Source organism: Protopterus annectens, chromosome 2.part0 (genome assembly GCF_019279795.1).
Source record: "Protopterus annectens isolate FY-2018-M chromosome 2.part0, PAN1.0, whole genome shotgun sequence".
Classification (NCBI taxonomy): domain Eukaryota; kingdom Metazoa; phylum Chordata; order Ceratodontiformes; family Protopteridae; genus Protopterus; species Protopterus annectens.
The window spans coordinates 1,001,447,471-1,001,470,665 of record NC_056728.1 but is presented as its reverse complement, the minus strand read 5'-3'; the positions used below and the strand labels follow the sequence as shown (position 1 = coordinate 1,001,470,665).

Sequence of the window (23,195 nt, the reverse complement as noted above, 5' to 3'; positions counted from 1 at the left end):
TTGGTTCAAAATGGAACTAACCAAAATATTAAATGGATTGTCAGCTGACAGAGAAGACTTGGGAGTCTTTGGACTGGGCACTGCAAACGACAACATTTCAAATGGGGTTACTTTAGGCCCGGAATCGAGCTGTGGTTTATGTTTTGACAAACTACAGAAGAGTATGAGGTCCCTCAGATCCCATGTCTGGCATTCAAAACTTTTTAAAGCATATATGGCTAAGGGGATCACACCAAGGGGATTACGGATTAAAACACAACCATTAGTCAATGAGGCTGATGAGTTGAATAAACAATGGGCAGACATCCAACAACAAGCCACTATGGGCTTTGTTGAAGCCCTGGCTAAATTTCATGATAGAGTCATTGATCGACAGATTGTAGAAGTTACTAAATTATGTTCTGAAGCACAGACACATGAGGGACAGCCTTTTTTCATTAGTAATATTAACAAACTAGCCAGGGACCTATCTGGCCTTGAAGAACAGTTAAAAACAAGGAAGATTCAAATATTTCAAAGGGACCAAACAGATTATCAGCTTGGTAACCCTTTCAGCATCAGCAAACAGGTCAGATTTCAACAAGTTCAAACTCGAACTCCTAAAAGAAAACGACCAAGGTCTATTTTGAAAAAGCGGCCTATTGACACAGGGTCATCTACTGATGACTTGTCCTCATATACGGATACAGACATGCAGCACACACCAGACTCACCAACCCCAAAGAAGGCATATAGTTCAGCCCCTTTAGGTCCAAATACAAAAGAGCAGGCAGAAAACATGCCAGAAATAAACAACATAGATGGTCTACTGAAATTGATAATTCAAAAATAACTCCAAATGACAATGTTTTGAATATATCTGATGTGATTTTGACCACCACACAAATTGAACTTTTGAATAAAGGTTTAAATTTTATTCCTGGATTTTTGGTTACTGAAGATTTTTTGGCACAAGATGTTATGGCTTTTTGTAGACTTATTCACCTTAATTTGCATTTTCAGGACTCTAGTGATTTGGGTGTTGATAGAGAATTTACTTATCATAAATCCAGTTATATGCCGCCCATGAATCCGACAGTTCATCAATTTCAAAGTAGTGTACTCAAAGATTTACATTATCATACTGGTGAGTTGACTTACAAATGGAACAACCTCTCAAAGATCGAAAGGGAAGCACTATCTGAATTATAAAACAATAAGGATATTGTTATTCTTTCTGCTGATAAAGGTGGGGCCGTAGTGCTAATGAATTGGCTCCAATACTATGCTGAAGCCAAAAGACAACTTCATGATAGGCGGTACTATTTGGAGATGCCTTTGGATCCTACCTTTAAGTTTAAAAAATGGATAGATGAATTCCTTTTGTCAGCCAAGCAAAATGGCATCATTAATGATAAAGTTATGCAACATCTTACTGTTAAAGATCCTATGAGCCAATACATTTATTTTTTGCCTAAAATACACAAGGACCTTGTCAATCCACCGGGAAGACCAGTTGTGTCCGGAAGAGGCTCTATTACTGAACCATTGTTATTATTTCTTACCCAACAACTTAAACCTTTATTGGGGTGGGTCAGGTCAAGCATACAAAATACCACTGAGTTTCTCAAAATCATCTCAGATACCCAACTTGAACCTGAATGGTTGATGTGTACTGTAGATGTTAGTGCCCTCTATACTAATATCCCTCATGCTGCTGGTTTAGAGGCCCTTGCATACTGGTTGAACAAATCAAATTTGTATCAACCAGCATTTAATTCATTTCTGTTGGGTCTGACAGATCATGTGCTAACCAATAATGTCTTTTTCTATCAAGTTACCCGTTACTGGTAAACTAAGGACACAGCTATGGGGGGCATCCTTTGCCCCAATCTGTGCTGACCTTTTTATGGCCTTTACTGAGGAACAGCTCATGTACGATGCAGGTCATAATTTATATCTAACAGAAATTGACATATGGAGGAGCTATTTGGATGATTGCTGGATGGTATGGAGGTCGGATACAGAGTATCTGTTTCAGTTTATTGATAATTTAAATGGAAATAAATGGGGTTTACACTTCAGGGTTAACTTTGATCTCAGTACTATCACGTTTCTTGATGTTACTGTTTCTAGGAAATTAGATCATACATTGTGTAGTGAAGTTTTCCGGAAGTATCCCCAATATAATACCCTCCTCCATGCATCTAGCTTTCATCCGCCCCATATAACAAGAAATATCCCCAAATCCCAGTACATTAGAATGAGATGCATTTGCTCTCATGATTCCACTTTTCAGCTATACAGACAGGATCTAACTCGCAGATTTAGGGATAGGGGTTATCAGATGGGACATGTCTTAACAGGCCAGTAACTGGGCCAACACACTCAATAGAGAAGAACTTTTGGATTATAAACAACACGGGCAACATGGAACATCACCCATTAGGTTAGTGACTACTTATGGTAGGAATTCTGATTTATTAATCAACAGTATACAAAGACACTGGAATATCCTACAAAGTGACCACAACCTTATAATAATGTTTTACCAGACAGATGTTACTTTTCATTTCGTAAGGGCAGAAATGTAGCTTCATATTTCAACTATTATAAGCATTCCCATTCTAGAGTCTTTTCTTATGATGTACAAACTACACTAACAGGGGAGGTGCTCACAGGTTGTTACCCATGTGGTCATTGCACCCATTGCAGTAAGGTTTTTAAGTCTAAACAATTCACAAGTAAGAACTGTGGTACAATCTACGACATTAATTTATTTGCCAATTGCAGCAGCGAATGGCTGATTTATTTAGCTACATGAAGCTATGGTGCCTTTTACATAGGTCAAACCTCACGTCCATTCAGACTGAGAATTTCTGAACATACTAGTGATATGAAAAATAAAAAAACAAGTAGTGCTGTATTCAAACACTATAAAACATCCATCTGCTAAGTTTATTTTTATGGTCATTGATATTATCTAAGGAAATAAATCCAACAAAGCAGGATGGCATTCCATTCTTGATTCTAAAGAAAAAAAGTGCATTGTTAAACTGGGATTTATTCCCACCTGGTTTAAATGAACAATTTTGATTACCCAATCACAGGTTTGATTCAATTTAATTACTTTTTCTAAAAAGATTACTTTCAATGTGTATCAGTTAACACTGAGGACGGCTGTGGTGTATACCAGCCGAAACCGGTTTGTTTTTTCATTGAATAAATATATTTTACTGTCTCACGTTTGCTGGCTCATCTTTTGTTTTTTTGGAATTTTTCTGGTAGATGCCTTGAATAGCAACCAGACCATTCAGGTACATTAAGCATAGACACTCACTCTCCAACCAGAAACAGTCTTGAATCAGGGCACTTTGCACCTACTCTCAACAGGATCAGAATATAAGCACAGATTATAAGCTTTCACCTACATACCTCAACCTGGAAACATCAAAAATCTGGACAAGGCCCATGAAAAATAGGTACAAATCTGTATGCTGATTAACATAAAATGTGCATACATAATTATGTAACCCCACCCACTCCAATGGAATTGTGGGATACCAACTTTCAAATGCAAACTGAAGAACAAACCACCAAAATATGGCACCAGAGTTCCTCTGCAGCAATTCCAATGTCCCATTACCTGGCTATTTTGCCACATTCACCATAAACACTAATGTGTGCATACTGCTTTACTTCTACAATGATTATTTGGATTTTATTTTTACATTTTATAGCACAATGCACAAACACTAATAGACATCTGCTAAACAAAGCAATAGTCTCACAACAAAAATAGAATTAGCATTAAAACATCTCTGTCCTTGAAACTCACATTCATTGAAACCCACATTCAAAGAAAATGCATCTGGCCAGTGGCGGATAAAGATTACCGTCGGGCCATTTTCAAATCATAGGCCCCTTGCACACAAAACATACATGTGTTCTTTGATGCACCTTCCCGACTGTATTAAATTATATTCCTTGTATAATGCAGCACACTTGTTAGAGCAATTTTAAATTTATTGTTTTGAACATTTTTCCAGTAAGCAATGAAACAAAATGTATGAACCAATAATGACAAAACTGCCCGGTTCAGAACATTTCCATCATAAAAGTCTACTCAAACTTCTACAATCCACAAGTATCAGTAAATATGCACAATCTCTGCAGAAGTAAAGTCATCTAAATAATTTTGGATTAACGAGATCTGAAACTAATGACTAAACTTATTTTCCCTAAGAACTGTGCAGCACAAGAAATCCTGAAAAAGCCAAAATTTATTGTGGGAGGGACAAAGGCGCAAAACTGGGGACATATTTTAAACATTGCTTGTATAATATTAGAAACTTGTTAGAATAAAATGTTGTGTTACCATAGTTTCCTGAAAGATAGCCATTTAAGTTTCAGTCTTCCTATCAATATTTAGTGAATTCAGTTTTTACTGATTTGCCAGAAAACCACAAATTGTATTTTTATTTAAGATTTGTTTACTGGGAAAGTCCAACGTGGAACAAAGCCAATTTTCAGCAGAGGCCCAGGGGAGAAATGCTTCATACCCATTCTAATCAGCACATTCATACTATTTTAGGCAGACCAATGTGAGAAACAAGGCCATGCACCATATTGTAAAGTATAATTTATTAAACAAATCATCAAAAGTCCAAAACATTTCAGCAGAAAAAAGCAGTTTATAGCCCATAAAACTACAAAAAAGCTACTACACAGAAACCTTTGTAAGTAGCATACACTTCCCAACTGCAGACATGAGTGTTCTGTTCAAAGATAGGGGAATTTAGAAGTAGTATAAAGGAAATAATTAGAATGGGGTGACACTACAAAAGAATTACAGTAGGTAAAAACTGTTAGGAGTAGTGGGAAGCAAAAGATAAGGGATAGAAGAGTGGCCTTGGGATACTTTTCTCCTCCTTTGATAGTAGGAGTCAATCAGCCTGCAGAGCCTCTGACTCACTAAATCAGGTTTCAGATCAGTAAAGGAACACTTGAGTTGTGCACCACAAAAGACATTTAAATATCCCATAGAAACTGAAGTAAATGCTGCTTTCCTCAAATGTTACATGAAAAAAGAATGCCAGCACATAATTGGGAGATAGTCCTGTGCCATAGGACTCAACAATTGCCAGGGGGGGGGGGCAAAGTTGAGATGCATTTGGGAAGTGGAATTTAACAGTTTAATAAATGTTTCCCTTTTAACAAGACATGAAAACAATTAACTTAATAAATGCACAAGGTAAGCTTGCTCGAGTCTCTAATTTTCATGACAGTCAGACTTATTCTAATAAATTACACTTCAGAATATGGCAGACCTGTTTTAATAAATGCAGCAGCAGCACAATCATAGTCAAAGTTAAACAGTAGCGTGAGTGTGAACATGTTCATAATAGGTTCATAGGTGCACACAGTAACACAGAACACTTTAAATGTGTAATGGACCTCCTGTTCTAATCAATGAAGTAATAACCGAATTCCCCATCAAACTGGAAAATATATGAGCGAGACTTGCATGCGCAACGGACCAAGCTGAAAGAACTATAATCTAGACTTTACCTTCAAGCTTCAACTGTCAGATCAGACTGAGTAGACACTTCAAAATATGGCAGACTGACCTGTTCTAATAAATGTAGCCAGCAGCATAATCATAGTCTAAGTTAAAACAGTAGCATGAGTGTAAATATGTTCAGTAAATTCAATAAAAAGGCAGCAAGTTTATTTAACATGTGCATGCAGCAGTACAAGAACTGAACGTTAGAGAGCTGGAAGGAGACACACAATTTATTCTGCCCATAAAGTACAATCAGCACAAGAACGAATGTGTTTAGGTTTATAAATAAATGCAGCAGCACAAGTCGAAGAATGTTCAAATACAGCACATTACCTAGAGAGTTGGAGCTGAGTGGGAAAAACAGGTTATTTATTCTATCCATAAAGCACAGTGAATCAGTTGAGCCCTCAGCCAATCCGACAGGCTGGCAGGCTACTCACGATGCTGATGTCATCGTGCACACCTCTGCATGTGATGATGTCAGCAGAAAAAAAATAATTAAATATAATTTAAAAAAAAAAGCCATGAAATATGGGAATAAAGCAGGCCACTCAGAAATGACCCCCAACTGGTAAATGCCGAGGGATTCGGCACGGTTGACAGGTCTGGTCACCTGTAAAGCAGTTATTAGGCTTTCTGGTGATCAGCAGTCTCCCGGAAATAATACGACTGTACTCCTTCTGTCACTAGGAGAAAACAGAAGCACTAATCCCAAGATGACTACTGAGAGGCAGAATGTGGGGTCTCTAGTAACTGGTGGTCTTGCAATAGATGCTTAAAGGTAAGATGAAAAAAGTGGTTTATCCTAAACACTGCAGTGTGCACTAGAGGAGTTAGATGTGAAAATAGGTAACTTAAGTTTTACCTGTCTAAAACGTTAAGTTTTAGTGGAGAGACACGATTTTTAAAAGAGCAAGATAGACTGAAAGGGGCTGGGCACTTTTGTATTCTGCTACTGTGGACTACAGTAGGATGGCCAATACATTTCAATAGTTGAAGGGGAGTGATTTCACAAAATGATAATTTTGTACTTACTCACACCAGCCAGTAAAAGCAGAGAGGAAACGAGATGGTCAAATTAACATAAGGGGCAGGCAACTAGAAAGACAGTGGTGTTTAAGAACACAATAGTAACAGAGGGGGAGGGTGGGATATATTTCTGTCTGAGTCACAAGAGACAGAGCTGTGGTCTCTTCAAGTTTTAATATGCAGTTAAAAGTAGAATACAAGTAAAACACAGTGTAAAGAAAACAAATCACAGTATACAAAATAGAAAAATGCAATAAAGTAATACAAAATACAAGAAATAAAAGGCAAACTAACCTTTTCCTCACAGTAAACTGTTGCAGAGTCTGAGTGAGCCTTTCCAGTAAAGCCTGCTTTAGCATCTGCTACTCATTCACACAACATCCATATTCAGCAGCTGAAGTTGCCACCTAATGATCTTTCAAGCTCCTCTTATCTCACTGCAACCAGACACAACAACGTTGGAAATAATTATTAATGGAAGTCCTGTTCCCTTAAGAAAAAAAAAATCCACCTATCTTAACAGTGATCTTTCTAGTTAGGGCTGCTTTCAACACCTTGGTCCTGAAGTTGCTTGGAATTGACATGCTGATTCAGGGATGAATGGCCCTTCCCATGGCATACCATCTTATTCATCCATTACCTGAACTAAGTGTGGGTGTAGTTCAGATACAAGACAGAGAATACTCAAATACTTCCACAAGGAATGTATTCCGTTACTCGCACAAAGGGACTGACATACTTGTGTGTGAGTACTTGTGTTTCCACTCTGGTACATGTATCATTAGTCAAATGTACATGTAAATGAACTCCTTGGTGGATATGAATACTGGCATTAAAACAATGTATAATACTACATGTGAAGTGCTACCTGCAATACAAGGAACCACAGTCATAACCAGTAAGTACATCAAGGGCAAAAGTCCCAGGTAGATGCACAAAGTGAAAAATAAATGCATTTAAGCAAAATCAGAAGAGCAGTAAACATGAATGCATACTTGCACATTATGTACATGTTACTTTGATGCATTCTTTTCCTCCCCTTTGTTAGAAGGTAAAGGATTTTGACCAGCCACAGCATCCATAGTGTCAGATACCATTCCAGAAAACATCTGTCAGTTCTTTCTTGTAATAAAATCTTAAGGAAGAGGGATTGGAACAACTAGTATAATGGCGATTACAGCTAGCATGGGCAAGACATCTTGACCTCCTAGCCTGTCCATACTCCAACAAATCTGAAAGGATTTTTCCAGTGACACTGTTGTAGGACACGTGCTCAGGATAGCATAGTGGACATATCTTGCCAAGTTTCCAGAGTTGTTGAGAAATGTGAATTAGAAAATTTATAGCGTATGCTGACACAGGTTCCAATTATAACAGAGGCTGTGTGAATGATATAACAGCACTACTATTGTCTAAGATGTTGTGGGCAAAGATATTCTGTGACATTTATAAATAGAGGGTACTTCCAGCTAGAAACCATTGTATACCACCAAGAGCTCTCAAGAAGACCATCTACATTCACCACTATCCATTTTATGGTTTTGTCAGTATTCTGCAGGTCCTGAAATGAATTGCCAGCAAGATGTGAAATATGTATATACAGCTCAGTATTTAGATCATCTAAATGCTAAGCTTATCTACATATTTCACACAAGTACAAAACACTCAAGTTTAGAAGAACAGACAACCAGAATCAGTTCTTTACAAAATATCTCTCTAGGATTATCTAGTTGGTAACCTGACATTTGTTTAAAAAAAAAAAAAAAAAAAATATATATATATATATATATATATATATATATATATATATATATATATATATATATATATATATATATTAAGACAGCATAATTGGAAAACAATGCCTGATGGTAAGACACAGTAAAAACTTCTTAAAAGTAGTACAAGCGCATCATTTATAGAAGGAAAATCAAGCCGTAAGCAAAGTCAGTGCAAAAGATTATCTAATCTTCCAAGTTACAATGTCAAATGGTAACAGGAAATATGAGTGTAAATCTAAGTAAAACCACATTATAAAGCCAAAATTGTATAGTCAGCCATATGGGCAGTCAAACAGGCACTGTCAGCAAAATAATGTAAGAAGCAATTATTTCATATAATGCATCCAGCCAAATAACTGGAATAACGATCAGAGTATTATATACATTATCATACTGTTACCTAAAGATTTCACTAGGTTATTTTCCAATGCCGGTGGCAAAAGAAATTTAATATTCCAGGCATCACTAAAATGAGAAGCTGATAAGGTGATCCTCCAGCATTATAAAGCTAAGCAAAATCATTTGGAATGAAAAAAAAACAGTAGGACATGGATAAAAACAACAATCAAACTGAGTGCAAAAGTGCAATAAAAAATCACAGTACTGACCCATCCCCATCCTTGGAGTATATGGTATCTGATTTACAGTTCCATAACATTAATATACATTTTGTTGCTGCATGGGACAGAAGCAAAAAATAGGGTTATCGCCTTTTCAAATGCTCAAAGTGGGACTTTTTTTTTGTAGAAACGTGAGAATTTGCAGGACAAAGTATACCCACGACTAGTGCAGAGGGCAGAACTTCACCTTTTTGTCAAAACAAAATCGAGTTATTTATGCTGTCTCTTATAATATTTAGGTGTTTCAGGTATAAAATAAATGTTTTATGCAACCATTAAATAAAAGTTACGAATTATGTTTTGCCATAAAATCTCAAGACATTTGCCATTTTTTAGGGGTTTTTTTGCAGGACACAACTGACCAAAGAGGTACTGTCCCTTGCAAAGAGAGACAGGTGGTAACGCTAGCAAAAAAGTATATTGTGTAACTTTGAGTAGGATATCCTACCCTGAGGTCATCACCAGGAGTTTTTTTTTACTGATTCATCAAACGATAACTAAATTTAGGTCAGTCATCTGTTAATTAGTTTCCCTTCCCAACTGATCGAAACACTTACTATAACAAAAGAGGTGCTGGAGAGGAAGTTAACACTTACGACAGCCTCAGCAGCAGTATAATGATTTTTTTCTTTGACTTGAGTGTCAATTGTCGATCTAAATACTTATACGGGGTGTGACAGATACCAGCAGTCTTTTTTTAAGCAATGGCCTAACTAATGCCTACATTTCAGTAGTTGTCAGCATTTCAGAAATGCATGAAGTTATAGTCATTTTTTTTTCAGTAGTTTTGCTACCCCCCTTTGCAGATTATTGTACACTATAGTGCACATAGAGTGTGCTTGCCAACACCATTGAGAAGATGTACAAGACACCTGTCACTCTCAGTATTGCCACAGCATGCCAATTTGATGGAAGAACATCACGTAAAGGGGGCTTGAAATTGATTCTGGAAAGGAGACAAGAAAAAGCTATAACAAGATCCCATTTAATATGGTAGGCTCCATAATGGCCATTTTGTTGAAAAATGTATCAAAATTTTATAAGAAACACTTTACAGTAAAATAACCCAGGTTATAAACCAGGATATAACTTTTTTTTGAGTTCCATGGTGCAGTTTTCCATTAAAAATATTTTGCATTATACGTCTTAAGGAGTTTGAAAAGGGGCAAGGAGATTAATCTTACTGAAATAGAAGGTTATCAGAATGTCAAGAAAGGAGGCAGTACATTTATTAGCATTATATATGTATATATACATATTATATACAAATGTGAGTAAAAAAAAAAAAGACATTTTGTTTTCCCAGTCCTTTTATTTATGATGAGCAGATAGCTGAGTGATGGAAAGTGTCCCAAATAAGACGCTGACATGGAAGATTAAGCAGAAGCAAAAAATAGATGCAGACATCAGCAGTTAAGCAGGAAGGTGGAAAAGTGATAACTCACCCACTGAAAATATGCTAAGCTTTCACGGAATTATAAGAAGTCTTGTATAATGAAACTGTTAAACCCTCCCATGATGTATTAGGTTGTTTTTTTCTTGTGAAATACAAACCACTCAAAGCTCAGTGGCAGCCACAGGTAGATGCTTTGTGAGCCACCATGAAGTTGACAGGAAGTGAACAAAGCCATAAGATAGATACCTGGGAAAGCACTTGGCCCATATTGACTTTTGGGACATGGTTTTCCAGTTTCTTCAGGGACAGCTTTCTTCTGGGTTAAAAGAAGCATATAAAGATATTCAGAGCTATGGCTGGCCTCTTCCTTCTCTGTATCCATTGTCATAATGATGCCTAAACTTAACCATGTTAGGTAATTACCATCCAATCTGCCTCATGAATTTTGAAATTAAGATTTATACCACAATTATGTGAAACAGATTGACGGTGCTGCTCCTTGTGTGCAATTCTCCTACCTATGTGGAATTACCCTCCAAATGAGTAGGAGTCATTTAATAGTTCTGACCATATTTTTGCAAGCACAGCATCCAGAAGTGGACCCAGCTGGAGGAATATTTGTAGATTTTTGAGATCCCTGGTGGTCTAGTGGTTAAGATTTGGTGCTGTTACTGCCACGGCCTAGGTTTGATTCCTGGTCAGGGAATTTCAATGGTGGGGGCGCCGTAAATTCGTACTGAGGATAGTGCTCACAACCATCCTGGACTTGGGCAGTAATCACTAAATACAGTCTTGAGTATTGACTAATACCTCTATGGTATTACATTGGGTTGAAATGGCTAGGCTTAAAATGACCTAGGTCAATAGCTTAATAATCTCTTAAGGTCCTATTTGACCAAGAGAGCTGGATCAGGCTCTAAAGAGTGCTGGGGTATGTGGCCTTCCCCAAAGAATTTATTAAAGCTGTTATTTGTTCTCAGCAAATACAAACGTTTAGAGAAGTTCAGATTTGGAAGGCAGCAAGGTAGGGGTGTCTCCTTCCCCCTGTGGAAAAATAGAATCCGTTTAGAGTGTAGTTATGAAAATGGTAAATGAAGAGTGAGGCTTGGTGTTGCCAAATACTACTGATGTATGACTAGCCTATGCCATTACTGCCAATCCAGCTGTAATTTTACTGCCTAAAGTACACAAGATACTGTTGATGCAGGTTGCAGGGATTGGTGTGAAATTTCATTGATAGTGTATTTTTGTTCATTTACTTTAAATTTGTTTATTATCTTAGTGAACTGGTACCGGGAACCTTTTCATGCATGATCTGGTTCTTTGATAAGGCAAAGAGCAAAAACTAATTGTTAACAATTTTGAATAGCACACAGTTAAGAATTTGCCAGTGGAGGGGGGGGGCTTTAAAAAGGATTATAGAAAGATGCAAATTTATTATCTATAATATATTCAACATTTTTATCTATGAAATAAAATAAGTGCTTCTCCCTGAAAGGATTACAGTTTGTGTGTGAGTAGTACAGAAGGCTTTATTGGTGGGACCTAATTCCAACTTCCTAAAGGATTTTGCTCTTATTTGAGAACTTCCATTAAGAAGGAAAAGTTGGAAGGAAGTTTAGTGTGATCTTTTTATATTACTTAATTTTTTTGTCATATAATTTTAACAAAACTGGTTGATTTTTATGGCAGGAATAATTATGAATTTAGGCCCTTTTGAAGAATGTGTTAGGGCCAGATAACCATCATGGTAGAAGACTGCTATAGCATCATAATGTAATATAATTGAACCAGACAGCTGCTGAATATTACAGATCTGAAGTCCGATTCTTGAGATAAATTTTGGGATTCACCTGCCGGATTTTTTCCCCTCACCTAATGGCTCAGAAAACTGCGGCCACATTTAACCAAACAATGGACACTACTTAATGTGTGTTAAGTTCCACAGTTGAATTATAATTTTCATAGTATATTTCGCCACATCACTGGGTCAGACTAGTGTACCTCTCCTCAGTCCCCCCACCTCAACATGTTCTGTTTTTCTCCCCACTGACCCCTGACTGCAGCATTCTCTAGTTTTACCTGTAAAAAGTTTAGTTCATAGATTAGTACTAGGCTGACTACCCTTGGGGTCATTTTAAGCCTAGCCAGTAACCCTATGTGAGACTCATACCCAGCACTTTGTGTCTGTAAGGTAAATACCTGAACCATTATGCCAACCTCAAACCTTGCATTTTTTACAAAGATCACCCTACACTTAACTAACTCGAGAAAATGTACATAATCAGACATATCCACTAATTTGGACTAGTAATTCAATAAGTAGAATCAAACATCAAAAAAGATTAGAACTAAGGAAGAAACTTGCTGATTTTTTTTTTGTCCCCTCTGGTTAACAGCAGACACCAGAGTAATCCCGCTCTGTTTGTTCTCACTTCGCTCAGGCTCACTCTGCTCCACTACCCTATCCCACCCCTATTTCCACCCAACCCACTTTCATTACTTTTATAGCCAAGTAGACTACACTCCCTTCTATTACCATCCAATCATAACCCACCTCCCTATCCTTCTATTTCTGCATCACTTCCACTAAATTATTATTCAGCACCACTACCCACTACTACTTTGATACATACCTGTTATCATTCCCGTTACCTGTTCCACTGCTTGCATCCTAACCAACTGTGATTACTAGGAATAAATTCAAACCCAGGAGAATCATTTCCACCTAAACCTATCCATATACTTCTTTATACTAAGACCCCATTTAATTTAAAAATATCACAGCCTGCCTGCAAAAGCACTGTAGCGACTAATGCACAGAACAATGTCATTGCAAGGATTAATAATCTTGTCCCTCATTATTGCTGCCTACATCACCTCATACCATCATAATATTAGCCCCAACCTAATAATACAATCACCCACCAACTCAACCCCCCCAAAACATAGCACAACTCTTGTACCTGCCTCACCAGTAATCTACAAACGTCCTCACGTACAATTGGCCTCATTCAAACTCCCCCAGGAAAAAAATGTATCTCCCTACAGTACCACCTATGTATAACTAAATACTTACAAGCCATTGTCCTTACTGTATCACAGCTGATAATCCGTGGTGATGTCCACCCAACTCCCGGCCCTGAAATTAATCCCAGTTTCCCTCCTACCAAATGACATTTACTATAAACTCCCAGAGAAATACAATAGACCTAATTCTTAACATCAACATAAGAAGCATACTCAACAAAATAAGAGTAACTACATGCCACCCTGTCCATATACTCTTCTGACATAGTACTCCTCACAGGCACCTGGCTCAAGCCACATGTTTACGGCATGGAGTTATTTCCCCAGGGCTGTAATCTACTCAGGAAAGACAGAACATCCAAAAGGGGTGGTGGTATCACCATACTGTACAAAAGCAACCTTAGTATTGACAATATGATCATAAATCCCCCAGCATTTAATAACCTAGAGACCCCATTCACCAAAGTAAAACTCAATACTCAAAAACCAGTAAACATAATATATTCCCCCAGGTAGCAACATTAACACACTAAAATTTATTCTCTACTGGTCATCCCAAGCCCTCCTCCATGAAACGCTCATACTAGATTACTTTAATATTGACTGGTCTGCATGTATCTCCCCCCTCCCCACCACTCATATAAACCTCCATGGCCTCACTCAGCTAATTCAAACCTCTACCAGGATAGACAAATCCTCCAAGAAAGACTCCATTTTAGACTGGATCCCTACCAACTGGCCTTCCCTATCCTATAACTCTGGGACAATACCTGACAGTGTTAGCGACCACCTACCTACATTTGTCCTAAGGTGCCAAATTAAACCCATAAAAACCTCCTCCCTATAACAAATACACTATACAAATAATTTCAGATCCCAGAACCTCATAACTGCACTATATCATTGTAACTGGGCACCCCTTTCCAACCTCCCCAAGACAAAGCAGTCGATTATTTCAACCCAAGCATCTTGCCCCAACTAGAACAGTAAGAACAAAGTCCAAAAATGCCCTCTGGCTTACCAAAGATACCCGGCTACTCCTAAAACAGAGAGATAAGGCATGGGAAACTTGGCATCAAAATAAAACTAACCAAAATAGGCAAAAGTGCCTCGAACTAAGAAACAAGTCCAAAATACAAGTAAGAATAGATAAAAGCCAGTACTCTGATATCCAGGCAAAACGCAAAACAAACCCACAAAAATTTTGGGTTGCCGTCAGTAAAATACTCCAGCCTGGGAAAACCAGTACCCCACCCCCAAACATTGACACCTCCACTAGCAACATTGCAACTCAGTTTAACGAATACTTTACCAACTCCATTCTAAACCAAAGTAATAACTGCTCTCCTATAACTTATCCAAATCCCCAAACCTCAGCAACTGACCAAAACTGCTTCTCCCTTCAACCAGTTCCAACCAACACAAAATATAAGTATCTGACAAAGCTAAAACCCACTACCCTTGTGGCTGATAGACTCCCAGGGGAATACCTCAAAATCCCAGCCAAAGCCATCTCCTACCCTGTCTCCATATTAATAAACAGGTCAGTCTCTGAACAACATATTCCAACCCTCTGGAAAAATCTCTCATATAATATCAATACACAAAGCCGGCAATTCAACTGAACTATCAAACTACTGTCCAGTTGCCATACTATCCCCACTATCAAAAATCCTCAAGAGATGCATACATTCCCAAATATTAAACTGTTTACTAACTAATAATCTCCTGGCTGAAACACAACATGGATTCCACCCCAACGACAATACTACCACCTTCCTTGTCAGTTTCACCAGTACCATAAATCAACAACGTTACACAGGTCATCTGGTCTCTACTGTCTTTTTGTATCTCTCTAAAGTATTCAATATGGTCTCTTATTCCAAACTACTAACTGTATTCTCTGAACTCAAACTACACAACTCCACACTAAAGATTATCTCTCAAACCATCAACAATCTGTAAAATGGCAAAATACCCTAACCCCCTTCTCCCTATAAACTTAAGTGTTCCACCGGGATCCATCTTTGGACCCCTTCTCTTCACCGTATTCACCAACCACTTCCATAAAGCCACCCACCATGCCAAACTCTATCCAGTATGCTGATAATTCTATCCTAATCTGTTCTGCCCCATCACTCCAACTACTACAGCATTATATCCCAGCGTGGTGATATACAGCCCAACCCCCCCAGCCCCAGCAAACCTAGCAAATCTCTCTTGCTATCATCCATAAATCTCCAAAGGCTTAGACACAAGGTACCTGAACTCCAGGCATGGATTTCACAAAAAAAACCCTGATATTATAGCAGCTACTGAAACCTGGTTGAAATCATATGTAAAAGACACCAAATTTTTCCACCCACTCTACTCATGCCTAAGAGCCAATCAGCCCCATAAGAGAGGAGGGGGAGTAGCAATACTCTTCCATAGCAAATATACTTTAATTCCGTACTCAAAACCAGCACCTAACTTCTTCCCAGTCAAAGTACTAACGTCTATATTAAAACTTAACAATCATAAACACATTTGCATAATTGATCTTTATATTCCTCCAGGAAACACCATACCAATATTAGAGAACATACTTGCCTGGACATCCCCAAAATCTAGATAATGAAAGCATCATCCTAGAATGCAATCCTATAAGCATTGATTGGCTAGACATTGCCCAAAACAACCTCTCAAAAAACATAAACCTTTTTGACTTCTCCCAACTAATTCAAGACATCAACAGACCCCAAAATAACAACTGGGGCTCCAGAATAGACTGGATATTAATGTCCCACCCTAACAATATCACCACTTAAAGCATACTACCGAATACCATTAATGACCACAACCTACCATATAGCCTACACAAATCTACCCCATCTCCAGGCCAACACCAATACAAATCAACCAGAATTTTGACTAAGTTCCTGCCATCCATATTTAAAGAAACCTTAGCTAAAGTAAATTGAGAACCCCTCAAATCCCTACCACTTAATGAGGCTATTGAATTCTTTAACTCAACATTCCTAGACATCCTAAATAGGCAAGCACCCACCTACCAAAAACGAATAAAACATAACCATGCAAGCTGGCTCTCAAAATCCACCAAAGATGTCATGTCCACAGGAGGTAAAATCTGAAAATCATGGCAGAAAAACAAAGATCCTGCAACTCTACTACAGTACAAGCAACTCCGTAACCAGACAAAATGTCTAATAACTAGAGATAAAAAAAGCCCACTACCTCCACCTACAAAGCCAACATAAAGATAATCCCAAAAAATTCCGGTCCCCCAGTAACCAACTATTACACCCAGGCTCTCAAAGCAACCCATCCCCTGATCCACACAAACCCCCCGCCAGACTTGCCACCCTCTTCAGTTGCTACTTCATTGACACCATAGCTAACCTAACCACCACCTATCCTACAGTTAACACCCCCACCAAGACAGCTGATGACCAAATCATCCCAGAAAACAATCCTACCCTTGACTCCAACCTAAACCTTCCCCCATACCCACCGCCACAATAAAAAAAAACAACTTTTACTTAAGCTAAAACCCTGTACTCTGGCCCCTGACAATCTACCCCCACGCTTCCTGCAGCTAGCTACACACTCTATAGCTTATTCCATCAGCATACTCATTAACAGATCGATTAAAGAATCCCTTGTCCCAGTCATCTGGAAAAAAGCATTCATTTTCCCCTTATACAAAGGTGGCACCAACACAAACACCACAAACTTCCGGCCAGTACCAATTCTCTCACCCCTCTCTAAAATACTGGAAAAATGCATCCATGCCCAACTCTTAACCACCTGCTCGAAAACCATATTCTATCACCCACTCAGCATGGTTTCAGACCAGGACACAGCACCACTACTGCCCTCCTCTCTTTCCTTGATACAGCTAACCAGGCACGGGATTCTGGCAAAATAATCACTTCTCTTTTCCTCAATCTCTCCAAAGCTTTTGAAACCATTTCCCACACCATCCTCCTCTCTAAATTATCCACTCTCCACATTTCCCCACCTACCCTACAGTGGTTCAGTAGCTATCTCTCCAATAGGCAGCAATCCTCCAAATGGCAACAGTCTTACTTTCCCTTCCTCAGTGCTTCAACAGGGGTATCCCAAAGCTCCATACTTGGTCCTGTCTTTAGCATCTTTATTAACAACTTTCACTCCATTCTCCCACAATGCTCAGTAATCCAGTATGCCAATGCCTCTAGAATAATATGCGCTGCAAATTCTAGTTCTGAACTCCGCAGATCACCCAGAATGCCCTCACCTCTACTGAATCTTGGATGCTTAACAATCATCTTGCCCTAAATCCAAAAAAAAAAATAAGCTAGTACTTTTACCCCTAAGAAAACCACTCCCCTAGATCAAAAAATTCTTCACTATACAAGCCCAAGACATTACCACTATAGAAGTTGTCCCACACACTAAACTACTAGGCATTATTATAGACAAAAACCTTAACTTTTTATTTATTTATTTTTATTATTTATTTAACATTTGTTGACCAGGTTAGTCTGAGCCTGAACCCTTTTTTAGCAGAGGCCCGAGGAGAAAAGCTCCACAAATAAGTATGACTAGTACAATAACAAAGTAGTACTTGATTAAATATCAGATAATAATTACAATCAACATCACCAGCATAGTTTGCACAATCACTTCAGAGGGTTATACCCAGTGTACTTCATTAGGAGTAGAGTACAACCAATAACAATAATACTAGTAAAATGTTAAACTAGACTAGACCTAGTTCATTCTAGGTCAGTGTACAGTTAGGAGTAAAGATAGATGCAAGGGGAGACAGGAGGGTGGTTACAATGACAGATCCAGTTGTTGTATAGATGTTTTTTAGTAGCTATTTTGAATAGATGTTGGCGATTGATATTTCTAATATCCAGTGGAAGTTTATTCCAGAATTGGGCTGGGGAGAAGCTGTAAAAGTGTTGTCCTATTTTTAGATTTAGTCTTGTAGATAGGTTTTGTTCAGAGCTACGAAGTGACTTTGGAGGGGAGTAGGGAGAGATGGGAGGGGCAATGCTGGGACAGAAAGAGGGCAGATGTAAAACAGAGTGAATTATGTGGAGCTGAGAGAGAAGTAAGTGGTGAGGAAGCTCTGGCCAGTTTAGATTTTTAAGTGATAGACAGTGGTGAGAGTGGTAGGAGTAGTCTGTAGTGAATTTAGCAACTTTATTGCAGGTGGATTCTAGTTTTGATAGGAGAGTGGTTTGAAGATTAGTGAGGATTTGTGAGCCATAGAGTAGGCTTGGGAGAAGGTAGGCATGCAATAGGGCAATTTTGGCTTTATTAGATAAGGATGTTTTTGTTCCTATAAAGGAGTTTGAGTTTTTGTTGTTTTTTTTTTTAATGTTGTTGAGAACAGTGTAGGTCAAATTTGAGATTGTAATCAATGATGACCCCAAGTAGTTTGGTATTTGATTCCATGGTAATAGGTGTGTTTTTGAGGGATGTAATTGAGAAGGAAGATTTTAAATTATTCTTAGTTTTGGGGATGAAGAACAGGAGGTTAGTCTTTTTTGGATTTAGTATTAGCTGGTTCTTGGTGAACCAGTTTTCAATAGATAGGAAAGATGTCTGTGTCCTGGAATTTAAGTCCAAGAGGGTATCTGCTATGGTGATTACTGTGGTCTCATCTGCGTATTGAATGAGGGATGACTATTGGCAGGAAGTAGACAACTGATTAGTAAAGATATTAAATAGTCGTGGGCCAAGAACTGATCCTTGAACACCCATTTTTACAGGTAGAGCAGGAGAGATTGCAGAAAGCCATTTAACAGATTGACGACAGTCATTAAGGTAACTTGTGAACCAGGAGATAGTGGAGGTGGATAGGTTGAGTTCAGAGAGTTTAAGAGGAGGGGGGTGGAGACCGTGTTGAAAGCCTTGGAGAGGTCCAGAAATAGGCATGAGACCAATTTGTTTTGGTCTGTACCTTGGGATATGGTGTTGAAGGAAATTAGGGTGATGGAGGTTTTTGTGTTTAGGGCAAAAGCCATGTTAGGTGGGAGTTAGTAGGTTGTCTTGTAGGAAGTAATGAAGGATTTTTCTGTGTACACATTTCTCCAGGATTTTAGAAAGAGGGGATATAATTGTAATGGGCCTGAAGTTGGAGATTTCAGAGGAGTTACCTCCTTTGTGAATGGGTATGGTGTAGAATTGTTTCCAGATTGCAAGCACTTTAGATTCAGTTATGCATCAATTAATGAGTATTGAGATGGGGAGGGCAAGAGAGTCTGCTGCTTTCTGGAGAAAAACTGGAGGAAGACCAATCAAAAGAGGGAGAGCAAGGTTTTAGCTTTAGAAGCAGAGATTTAATGTAGTTAGTAGATAGAGTTTTGAGAGAAAAGGTTAAAAGAGGGGTTGGAGGGTGTAGGAGGGTTGTTGGGGGAGTTTGGGTTGTGGTTGGTTTGAGTAATTTGCTGACTGTGTCAATGAAATAGGAGTTGTAGTTGGTAGCATTTTCTAGAGGTGTGTTAGTGTGGCATGGTTGGGGAGAAGAAAGGTTGCCCGAGTGAAGAATTTGGTTGATGGCATGCTAGAACTTCTTAGGGTTAGCTAAGTGAGAGGTTTGAGGGTTGTTATAGAGGTTTACTTATTATAGATGAATTTCTTAGTGAGGTTGCGAAGTAACTTATGATGTTGGAGGTGAGAAGGAAGTTTGGTTTTGGACCAAAGCTTCCAAGCCTTGTCCCTCTGATGCATTAAAGAGCAGGTGGAATAGGTTAGCCAAGGAGATATTGTAGATTTTACCCTAACATTCGGTAAAGGGGCCAGGAAGTTGAGTATGTTACGGAATATGTTGTTGAATTTAATTACGACATCTGCAAGGGGTAGCTGCCTAAGGAATAGCCGAAAGATGGCTGTTTAATTTATCAGAGTCAACGTTAATTTACAACAAGTTATGAACTTTTGTGGTCTACTGTAATGTGGAGCATATCTCAGTACTTTGATAGGACAGTGGTCACTGAGAGTGTCAGGCAGAGTTTCAGGGAAGTGATATTTATGTGGTTGAGAGACCAATATCCAGTCAAGTAGAGTAATATGGTTAGTAGTTTGTTTAGTATAAGTGGGAATAGTTATTAGTTGGGTGAAACCATGTAAATTTAATAGAGGAGCTGGGAGTATCTCAGGAGGGGGATAGCCAGTTTATCATCCAAGACTATAGTTTCATTTGGAAAGTATTGGGTGAGCCAGGAGAGAATATAAGTACAGTGATATTGTTACCAGGGGGAATGTAAATTGCAGCTATGTTGATTGCATTGTGGGCATTAAGTTTACAGTTGGCTGGCAGTAGTTCAGCCGGGGGAGGGGGGGGTGGAGAGGGTGGGAGTAGCAAGAGGGGTTACAGTAAGTTGGTTAGAGAACATGATAGCAAAACCATTTATTTTATTTTATTTTATTTTAATTTATTTATTTATTTATTTATTTATTTTACATTTGTTAACCGGGCTAGTCTAGCTGGAGATATTTCCATTTTCAGTAGAGGCCCAGGGAGAAAAGCTCCAGCAAAATAAAAAAGATTTAAAAAGTTGTTACATGGTAAATAAAAGGATTTAAAAAAGTACAAGTAATAATAACATACTGAAGATATTTACACTTGAAAAAGCGACAATAAAAAATGTGGCACAGTACGATTCATAAGGAATTTTACACATCAAAAGTAGAAAGATTTCAGCAGTATGTTGATTAGAGTTCAAACAGCAACAGCCTTGCTTGCATGAATTAGCTTTAAAATGTTAGTAAGTTTATTTGGAAGAGGAAGTATCAATAGTGAAAGTGGGTGGTTAGTCGGGATTGCTACAACGGCATAACCAGTGCTTTTTAGGTATTTTTTGAGTTTTTGTTTAAAGAAAGGCAAGGAAGAGAGTTGAGTTAGTTCATTGAGTAGCTGGTTCCAGTTTTTACCCACTGTGTTAGTAAACAGAGAGTCACCAGCCATGTTGTTAGACTTGGTTATGCTAGCGAGGAGTTTGCTAGAAGAATGTAGGGAATTCAGATTTTTATAGGGGATTAAGAGATTGGAGAGTATAGTGGTGATGTTGGGTTGGTAAAATATCTTGTGGGCAATGGTGAGTTGGGAGATAATCAGATGGTTTTGGAATTCAAGCCAGTCTAGCTGCCAAAGATTCAGACAGTGGTGAGTTCTAAAGGGATTGCCAGTGGCAAATCTGGCAATGTTATTATAGGAAGTTGCTAGTTTGTTAAGATTATTTTTCTTTAGGTTTGTATATATAGGTGAGGCATACAGAAGAGTTGAGGTTAGATGGGAGTGAGCAATCTTGGTTCTGGCTGTTGGGGTTAGGGAAGGTTTGATTCTATATAAGGAGCCTATTTTTCTGTTGACAGTTTTAATGGTATGTATATGGTAATCAAATGTAAGGTTATTATCAATGGTAATTCCTAACAGTTTAGTGGTAGAGTCAAGGAATATAATAGTGCCATTATTGGAAGTGACTGAGAAATCTATGGGGGAGGACTTAGTAGTGGGAGTAAAGAGAAGGAGCTTGTTTTTTTTTGGCATTAAGGAGGAGGCAGCATTTTGTAAACCATGTTTCTACAATGTTAAAAACATTTTGAGTAAGAGAATGTAGTTCTGATGGGGAGTAAGCTGAGCATACTAGTGTAAAATCATCTGCATATTGAATGCAGGTGGCTTGAGAAATTGCTACATGGAGGTCATTGATAAATAATGAGAAAAGAAGTGGTCCAAGAATAGAGCCCTGAGGGACTCCGAGGGTGACTGGCAGAAAGGATGAAATTTGATTTTCCCAGAGAACTGCCTGTTGCTAAGGTAGGATCTGAACCATTTAACAGCCTGAGTCAAAGGAAAGGGATTCAAGAATATTGATTAGAAGGGTGTGGTTAACCATGTCGAAAGCTTTTGAGAGGTCAATAAAGAGTGCAGATGAGAGGATGTTTTTATTGAGGTTTCTATTGATGGTATCTGTAAAGGATAAAAGGGCAGTTGTGGTACTGTGTGATGGCCTAAAACCATGTTGGCAGTTTGCTTTTATGTTATGTTGAGATAAATGATGTAAAAGTTGTTGATGAGTGCATTTTTCCATAATTTATGCTAAGGGTGATAAGAGAGCTATTGGCCGATAGTTAGAGTAGTCATTTGAGTTCCCACCTTTGTGCAGGGGGATAATGTGGAAGATTTTCCAAATATCTGGAATGGTTCCCTCCTTAATTGTCCTATTTATAAGGATGGATATAGGGTATGCAATTACTTTGGCTGCTTTTTGGAGATATTGTGACGGTAGCTGGTCGGCAGAAGGAGTACAAGGCTTGAGTTTTTGGATGCATTTATAGATGAGAGTAGTAGACATGGGTTGCAGTTTGAATGTAGGTAGAGTGCCTGGTATGGTGGTGGGAAGGCTTGAGTGGTCTGGGATTAGTTGACTAGTTAGTGATTGTATGGTCTCAGTGAAGAAAGAATTGAAGGTATTGACAGTTTGATGTGGGGGATTTGGATCGGCATCTAGTGGGGTAGGGGTTCAAGAGTGCCCTGAGGAAAGGAGTTTATTGATACTAGACCAGAACTTCTGGGGATTATTTTGGTGAGTTTGTTGCAATTTACAGTAGTAGTTCTTTTTATCTGTAAGTATTGCCTTTTTTGTACTATTTCTCAGCTGCCTAAAATTTAGTTGATCAGAGATATTTCTGTTGGCTCTCCACTTAGCCCAAGCTTTGTTCCTAAGCAAAATTTGATGTCTGGTTTCTTTAGAAAGCCATAGGGCTGGATTGGACTTCATTCTGATGGA

At 38.4% G+C, this 23,195-nt stretch overlaps 1 protein-coding gene and 1 non-coding gene across 2 annotated transcripts in view; both read left to right on the top strand.

Annotated features, from left to right (window-relative positions):
- Positions 1 to 23,195, top strand: part of ZDHHC21 (zinc finger DHHC-type palmitoyltransferase 21) — a 1,352,192-nt gene that overhangs the window by 237,436 nt on the left and 1,091,561 nt on the right. The gene's annotated exons all lie outside the window — the stretch shown is intronic.
- On the top strand, positions 11,006 to 11,077 carry TRNAN-GUU. The gene has a single exon. It is a non-coding gene; the product is annotated as a tRNA-Asn (tRNA).